At 47.6% G+C, this 5,801-nt stretch overlaps 1 pseudogene; it reads right to left on the bottom strand.

Annotated features, from left to right (window-relative positions):
• Positions 1-259: 259 nt before the first annotated feature.
• On the bottom strand, positions 260-4,562 carry LOC136626622 (nuclear pore complex protein Nup155 pseudogene; annotated as a pseudogene).
• Positions 4,563-5,801: the final 1,239 nt, after the last annotated feature.

Genomic DNA, 5,801 nt, shown 5'->3' with positions numbered 1-5,801 from the left:
CCATGTTCTCCATGCTCAAAATCTTTCCCTACTGCTCTAAATGTGGCACATGTTGTCCTGATGCATGAATACCATCATTCTGCTGTACCACCTTATCTTGTTGATCCAGAGGAAGGCAAAAAACCCCCAATGAGGCATGGGGGAAAAAAATCCTTCCTGACTCCATAATGGCAGTCAGAATAATCCCTGGATCAACATTTTGAAAGTTGGTACAGCAGATCGATGTTATCTATGCAGCAGGACAAGATGCCCAATATTTCTAGCAGTAGAGTAAGATGTGGAGCATGGAGAATGGCGGCTGATCCAGAATAATCCCTGGATCAACATAAAATAGATTGATGTTTTATCATTGCCCATTTCCCCTCCCTTCCAATCGCAGGCTTACCTCTTGTTCCTCCCTGCTGGTTCTGTGCAATGGAAGGGGCGGAGCTAAGCATAGGAGCCCATGCAGCGGCCGATGTTCCTGGACTATCTTTTGGGCCCAATGTAAAAACGCCCGGAGCTATATTGGCTTGGAAATACGCCCGTGTGATCTGATGCATTGGAACACAGGTTGTGTTAAATTGCTGTCTGTCAAGGCTCTGGACGATATTATGGTCATTTCCATATGCGGGGAGCAGCCCATGAATACATTGCGGCAGAAGGAAAGGCTTCTTCACCTCCGTCCAGAAGGGATTCCCAATTCTGAGATCACGTGGGAAACGGCACATTCATCTCCAATATTGTCTTTAACCCAAAGTCTGCCGGCCAATCCAAGGAGCAGACTTGTTGTTCCAGGTACTGAGCCAAAAACTGAAGAGGAAGATACATGGGAGTGCTGGCATAGATCTTGCCCAGTGAGACCAACTTCAGGTTCAGCAGTTGCATCCTGTCGGCAGCATCCATCTCTACGCTGTCCTTCAACTCTGTTTGTATGATTTCCTTCCATATCTGCTGCACCAAGAAAGCATTAGAAAAAGAAGCACATCTAAGGATTGCAAGCTTGCACTCTGAAAGCTGGAATGGGTCTGCAAATTTCTCATACAGAGCTGTAAGGTCCATTACCTGTGAATCAAGCTGCGCCGCAGCAGTCTGTGCTGGAGGATGTTGGGAGTATTTCCTGAGTAGCACTTTCTGGATTTCAAGCTGTACTTTAGCGACATCCATTAAGTCTTCCAGCTCATGTATGAGTTCTGAATCTTCAGCACGTCCATACTGGCCATTGGTGGTTCTGGCACACAAGATGGCTCTAGATAAGTATTCAATCCTTCCTTTCAGAGAGATGTTGGGGCTCTCGTAGTCCGCTAGTTTGGCCATCACCCTGGCAGCTTTGATGGGACTTCCCTTCTTCTGGTAGTAACAGAACAATAAATTCATGTAGCGCACTTCGTTGTCCTCATGGTTGGACATGCGCACCAAATGAGACTCCAGAAAAGGTGACTTCAGCTCCAGCAGGACGTCTGTGAGATCAACCTTGATGAGCCAGTTGAATAACACAATATGGAAGAATTCATCTGCAGAGCGCGGAAGCAATTCCAGTATCTGGTGAAAAAGAAGTCCAGAGGGGCCGTGCTTTGTGGTTACTCTTCGGGGAGCAGATTTCCTTTGGTTGACCAGCTCTTGCAGTAAATCAATGATGATTTTGTAGCTGTGCATCTTGGTTTCAAATGCTTGTAAGCCCAACTCATCGCCTTCGGGCTCACCGTTCTTCAGATAGCGCAAACCAAGGCCTTGCGGATCCTTGTTTCCAGCATATGTAAGGCACAGCTGTACTACACCCTCATAAAAACACTGCTGTCTGTACTTGCCACAAACACTAGCCAAGTCAAGAAGGTGACATACTTTCTGGTACTCCTGCAGTGACGCGCGCAGCAATTGTTCTTTATCATACTTGTTGTTGACTTGAAGGGATCGTTGTATAAGTACATAAGCCTTGGACAATATGGCATCTTCACTGCTGTAAAATATCGGGCACATGTGCTGCAGGTAAGAGATCACCTCATCCGTATTTACATTGTGACGGATATGGCAGTCGATCAATGATGCGATGAGAGTCTTGGTCAGCTTCTTCCCCCGGATGACTAGATCTTTAAAGGTCATGTTTTTCAGCTGCTTCTGCAACTCCTTGCGAAGCCCAGACACTACCTGGTGAAAGTGGGGCTCACAGAACTGGTTCCACACCGCTAAGGTTTGGCAGGTCTTCTTCACCAACTGGTGAATTCCTTGAAGGGAGGTCTTCTCCGTTAGCGGGGCCTCAGTGTGACACTCGTCATGTACCTCTTGGTGATGGCAGGTGTTGGTATCACCCTTTAGGAAACTGAAGGCTTTTCCAGAACTGTTCTTTAGCTTCTGCCTTGTGCCGGTGGTCGCCCTGTTGCCACGAGGGATCGTGCTCTCATATTTAGACTTTAGATCTCTGAGGGTGCCCGTTCCAAAATTAAAATTTCTCTCCAGAAATTCTTGTAAGTCTCTGAGGTCTCGTAGAGCTGATTGTAGAAGTTCTCCGGAGATGCCACTATCCATTTTTATGAAGTCACCGTTGTCATTCTTGCATGTTCTTTCGACTATGAGGTCTTTATCCCAGATGAGGTGAATAATGCTGGTAAAATAGATGTAAATCCCATTGTGTCCTCCAGAAAAATGTTGTTGAGTTGAACGCTGGAAGCGTTTATTTGGTATCTGGCTACGTGTGGGTAAGGGTGACCCAACAGATATGGTGTTATTTGCCCTGGTGTTATTGGGTGCGGGAAGTGAAGAGTTATTCTTCACCTGCGCTATTCCTCCATATCGGAAAAATACCTCAGTAGCCCAGGTAGACAGCTTCTGATCGGAGGCAGCAGTAGAACACGCAAGGTGTAAACTAGCTGCACAGGCCTGGTCCGGGTGATACACCTTAAAAAGTTGTTCAGTCTTCTGCTCATCTTCATCTTCATAAGCGTCGATGAGAGGATCCTGAAGCTGCTCCACCGGTCTGACCAGAGAGAAGATATGGCTTCCATGTGCGGAGAGCACAACAAACATCTTGGCTGGAACCATATGTTGTTGGACGGAAGAGTCCTTGACAGACGCAATTACACAGGAATGACCCCGCAGATGTTTTACGGCATGTGTTTCCATTAATTGGTTCTGAAATGGGACGCAGTTATGGTTGATGCACCATAGTTGGTCATAGACGGCGTTTTCAGCAGCTGCCATAAGGAAAACGCCATCGCTATAAAGCACTTGATGGACGTTTGATGGCTTGTCCACGGTGGCAGAGTCTATAAATCCGGGCGGTAGGCGAATATGGACTAAATCCAATCGCCAGGGCTGAGCTGCGGGCCGCTTTGACGGGGCGGATGTAAAGTAAAGGCGGACGCCGGCGCCAGTAATAGCCACCAAGTCACAATTCACAGATTCTGAATCTTCAATGACAGCAATCTGAATGATGGGCCTGAAGAGTGACGGGTCGGCTGTCTTGGCGATCCCTACAGCAGCGGATACAATGGCGTCCTGGAATACTGACGCCTTTTTGGTTATTCCGCTGCCATCTGGACCCAAGTCATAGACCTGTAGTACGCCGCTCTCAGAGCGGGTATACAAGATGTTCCGGCTGTCATCCACAGCGATCTGAACGACGGGGTCATGTCTGCTTAGAAGCCAGGAGGCGAGCAGCACGCCGGCCGCGCTCCGCGTACAGTTAATAATCTGCCACTTGGGGCTAAGCCAGCCGGCTTCAGCCCGGTAGACCACTTCATACAAGCAGCCGGATGTACCAGACAGAAAGATGCGCCCATTGTGTGTGCCGGCGACAGATACGTAGGTATCTTCTGCAGCGGCAGAATACAAGGGCTCTTCTAGCAGCTGGATCTGCCCAGAAGGGTTGTCATGGGGATCTTCAGGCTGCAGACAGCTCACTCCTAATACAACAAGTGTGACCGGAGTGGCAATGATTAGCAGATGGGATGTCTGTGGCTGGACGACACCTTCTTGAGGTCTGACCAGTCCAGCACACACGATTGTGTCCCTGAGGCCACCAAAGCGAGTGACATTCCGGCCGGTGCGGAAGTCCCACAGGAAGAGGTCACTGCTAATGGCCAGCCAAGCCTGGCTGATCTCAGGGAACACTCCCATCATGCAATGCGTGTTCTTCATGGGGTTAAAATAATCTAACATCTCCGGGGGAAGCGGCACTGTGTGCACAGCGCTGACCACCGGGAGTGTGGGGGCGACACCGAGCAGATGAGGGGCCTGCAGAGGGTAATCAGCAGGGGAGTTACCTGACAGAGCAGGGCTGTCCCGAAGGTCCAGGGCGGATGACAAGTCCCTGTAGGCTGAGGCCTCGTGCAGCAGGCGCTGGATCCTCTTCTTGGCTGCGTCCATCGCGTCGTCCATACGGGTTGAGCGCGACTCTCAACTGTCAGTTGAGCCGTGTGCAGTCTGTTGTGACATCAGGTGCGCGCGGGAGGACACGTGACCCGCGGAGCTCGAGCGGGGTTTGACAGCTCACGTGACTCCTGTCTCTTCTTCCTGCAGAACTGCAACACAGAGTAGCCGGGAGGCATATTTGGGATTTCAGCCGCAGTTCAGTAGCAGTGAGCGATTCCAGCGACCTGATTGGTTGTTGGGGACACACCCCCTTTGGAGATGTGCACGTGTGGCCGGGTAGTTAAACAAGCAGCAGCACGGCCGTAGGAGGGTCGGCAACTAAGCCCAAGCCTAAACCCTAACCCTAAGGTTGCTTGAATTGCTGAGTTTAGGCAGAACTGGGGAAGAAAAAGTTAATATGCCCTCCGCAGGATTACATCATGGTGAGCGGCTCTGCGGAGCCTCGGAGCTCCTACTGCGCCCACGGAGAGAAGCTTCACTCTGCTGCACGTCTGGTGTATGTAGTCTGCTCATATGTGTGTATATTTGCTGTATACTATGTATGTGTTAATATGCTGTATACTATGTATAGTATGTATAGTGTGTGTATATATGCTCTATACTATGTTTGTGTGTGTATATGGCTGTATACTACTGGTATGTATAGTGTGTATATATGCTGTATACTATGTATAGTATGTATAGTGTGTGTATATATGCTCTATACTATGTTTGTGTGTGTATATATGCTGTATACTATGTATGTGTGTGTATATGGCTGTATACTATGTATGTGTGTCCATATGGCTGTATACTACCGGTATGTATAGTTTGTATATATGGCTGTATACTGCAGTGTGTGTATATGGTAGTATAATACACTGTGGGCATAGTGTGTATATTCTATATGTAGTACACTGTATATAGATATGCCTGTATACTATGTATAGTGTGTGTATATATGCTGTATACTATGTATAGTGTGTGTATATATGCTGTATACTATGTATAGTGTGTATATATGGCTGTATACTATGTATAGTGTGTATATATGGCTGTATACTATGTATGTGTGTATATATGGCTGTATACTATGTATAGTGTGTGTATATATATGCTGTATACTATGTATGTGTGTGTGTATGGCTGTATGCTATGTATAGTGTGTCTATATGGCTGTATACTACCGGTATGTATAGTGTGTATATATGGCTGTATACTGCAGTGTGTGTATATGGTAGTATAATACACTGTGGGCATAGTGTGTATATTCTATATGTAGTACACTGTATATAGATATGCCTGTATACTACACTGTATAGTTGGTATACATTGTATATGACTATGGTCCCCTGCACACGGGCGGAAATTCCACGGCGGGATTTCTCGCAGAATTTCCGCCCGTGCCCGCCTGCATAGGATTGCATTGCAAAACGCAATCCTATGCAGACGGCCGTGATTTGTCCGTGTGAAAT

This window comes from Eleutherodactylus coqui, chromosome 4 (assembly GCF_035609145.1).
Source record: "Eleutherodactylus coqui strain aEleCoq1 chromosome 4, aEleCoq1.hap1, whole genome shotgun sequence".
Lineage (NCBI taxonomy): Eukaryota > Metazoa > Chordata > Amphibia > Anura > Eleutherodactylidae > Eleutherodactylus > Eleutherodactylus coqui.
Note: the sequence above shows the minus strand (reverse complement) of the source record. Positions and strands in the feature narration are given on the sequence as shown.